The sequence below is a fragment of the Acomys russatus genome, chromosome 18, assembly GCF_903995435.1.
Source record: "Acomys russatus chromosome 18, mAcoRus1.1, whole genome shotgun sequence".
Classification (NCBI taxonomy): domain Eukaryota; kingdom Metazoa; phylum Chordata; class Mammalia; order Rodentia; family Muridae; genus Acomys; species Acomys russatus.
In genome coordinates this window covers 45,752,190-45,755,241 of record NC_067154.1, presented here as the reverse complement: position 1 = coordinate 45,755,241, position 3,052 = coordinate 45,752,190, and the positions used below count along the sequence as shown (strand labels likewise).

The window sequence follows — 3,052 nt, the reverse complement described above, 5'->3', positions numbered from 1 at the left end:
TGTAGATTAACACTACATACTCTCATAGGAATAGCTTAAGTTTTATATACTTGACAAAAATGTTAATTATTTTGGGACCCAATTTGAAACGCATGTGTTTTGTAACTTCTTTTTAAATCACTGAAAACAACAACAACAACAATAACAACAACAAAAATGTGACTAGAAAACATGGCAAACATTTGCCTCCTTCACTGGCCTACACCCGTGATTTATCACATTCCTTATTTTTCTTTTCACTTCTTTCTGACTGAGAAATTATATTTTCTATTTATCTCCCCCCAACCCCAACCTTTTTTACGAAGCTGGTGCATCTGGTCCATTATACTTGGTTCAAGAGTAATTATTCTTCAGTTCAAAGCGGCAATTTAATCTGTTTTTGTTATGAAGTGAATAAAATTTCTCAGCCAGCGTATTTATTTAGGGGCTTAATGTGCTTCACTGACTAATTTATTCCTTTTGAGAGATTGCACATGTCCAGCCATTGGGGTTTGCACTGAAATGTTCCTTTAGGAGAGAGTAATACGGTATGGGTTTATCATTATGCTGGATTTACAGAGCTGACATTTCGATTAGACCAGAAAGTGTTCCATGAGCAAAGGTTGTTTGCACGGCATCCAGTGATGAGAAGGAGTGCCATTCAGACATTCTTCTTTATCAGCTCGTTCGGCAGTCTCACTTCTGCATCTCCAGGTTGAGAGAGGATTTAGTGTAGAAGTCTCTGAAGTAGAGGTAGGAGTTTTCATGAGAAGGAATATAGAACATTTAAAATTTTTTGGTGGAAGAAAAATTTGTTCTATTTAAGACCTCTATACAAGGAAGGCTATGTATATATATATGCTATTTATATTATACTTATAGTTTACATATACGTATAATATTGTATGCAAAGTAAGCATACAGGCGAATATGCTGTGAGTTCACTATTCCAGCAGGGTGCATGCATGAGACCAACACAATGTGAATGTACTGATTTAGCTATGCAAATTCTTTTCTTTGAATTTTTTTTACATATACATTTATATTATTACACACACGCACGTGCGCGCACACACACACGTTAAAGTACTTACAGCAAGAAGAACCACAAAAAATCAGGAATTATATAAATGTTGCATTCATAGTGTTTTGGCTATTTGTGTTTGTCAGCCTTGAAGAAAACATCTGCCCTATCTTGGTGCATCTAAAATTCTGAATGTAAGTCAATATCTAGCATATCTTGTCATTATCTGCTTTTTTAAAATAAAAAATTGTATTTACTTAGAAGCATTCAGAATGTCAACGAAACAGCTGCATTTTTTTTTTTTTGCAATTACAGAATGGTATTCAGTTAACAGAATAATTATCTTCATATAAGCTGCACCATAGACAACTGAAGATGGAAAAAAACCAAAAACAAACCAAAATAAATGAATAAATAAATAAATAAATAAATGAGGGGGAAAAAAAGAGAAAAAAAACCACAACAAACCCTACCGTCCCCATATATAACTAATTTGTGCTATGCATCAAGAACCTGCTTTAAATTTCAATGCCAGTTTACAACCCCCAGACTGTACCAGGCAAGGTCAGTGGCCATTGAAAATACCACCAGAAAAGGGCTAGCTAAAGACACATTTGGTAGTGCGTTAACTATACAAAAAAAAAAAAAAAAAAAAAAAAAAAGACACTGTACAGTTTAAAAACAAATCTTTTTGTTGTTTTTGTTTTTGTTTTTGTTTTTTTGTTTTTTTTTCGAGACAGGGTTTCTCTGTATAGCCTTGGCCATCCTGGGACTCACTTTGTAGACCAGGCTGGCCTCGAACTCACAGCGATCTGCCTGCCTCTGCCTCCCGAGTGCTGGGATTAAAGGCGTGCGCCACCACGCCCGGCTTCAAAAACAAATCTTATACAGCCTTACATTTCAATTTTTTTCTTTGAAAGGAGTGAGTTGTGTACGGGGGTTAGGGTTCAAATGCTTTATAGACAAGAAAAAAAAAACTGCGCTAGAACCAACTTATTCATATTCATCTTCTTCCTCCTCCTCCTCCTCTTCTTCATCCTCCTCCTCATCTTCTTCTTCCTTCTTTTTCCTGCACTTTTCAGCCTTGACCACCCCGTTTTTCATTGCTTTCCTTTAGCTCTGTACGCAACAGCATCCTTTTCGTGCTTCTCCTTCATCTTGGCCGCCTTCTTCTCACAGGGCTGCTTGTCGTCTGTGGCCGTGTTGTTCCACATCTCTCCTAGCTTCTTTGCAACGTCACCAATGGATAAGCCAGGGTGTTCTCCCTTGATTTTGGGGCGGTACTCAGAACAGAGCAAGAAGAAGGCCGAAGGAGGCCTCTTGGGTGCATTGGGGTCCTTGAACTTCTTTTTGGTCTCCCCTTTTGGGGGGGGGAATGTAGGTTTTTATTTCTCTTTCGTAACGAGCCTTGTCAGCCTTCGCCATGTCTTCAGATTTCCCCTTTTCTTTAGCAGACATGGTCTGTAGAAGGTAGACTCTCTGAGCACTTCTTGGAGAACTCTGAGAAGTTGACAGAAGCGTCTGTGTGCTTCTTCTGGTGCTCCCCCCGGTAAGTTTGCACAAAGAATGCACATGAAGACATTTTGCCTTTTGGCTTCCTAGGATCTCCTTTGCCCATGTTTAGTTGATTTTCAGTCAGCAGCGAAGGGGTCTTGGCTAGTGGTTCAATGGCCTTATCATGCAAGGTACCAGGCTCTTAGTAAATTGAGCACCCCCAGCCCTAAAGAACAGGGGGCCCTATCTACTTAAAGAATCTATCTAGACCTAAAAACATCTTAAGCCCCAAACAACTAAGCTTAATTGTAAAGCTAAACTATCTAGTCACACACATTATATATATTTCTAATCTAATATGAGGTATTGTACCCATATAACTCAATTATAATACAAAGTTTACTTCCAATACTTTGAAAGTGCTATTGTCGGCTGTTTAGGACAAGTAAGTTATACAAGTTAACTGTTAGTTGATTAAATCATGGTCATATCAATTACTAGTCTATTTTTATCACAAGACTATATATCCTAGGTGTAATAGCTATGCAAATTCTT

The 3,052-nt window shown here is 37.9% G+C and overlaps 1 pseudogene; it reads right to left on the bottom strand.

Moving 5' to 3' along the window:
* Positions 1 to 1,996: 1,996 nt before the first annotated feature.
* LOC127202397 (high mobility group protein B1-like) lies at positions 1,997 to 2,624 on the bottom strand (annotated as a pseudogene).
* Between the last annotated feature and the right edge of the window lie 428 nt (positions 2,625 to 3,052).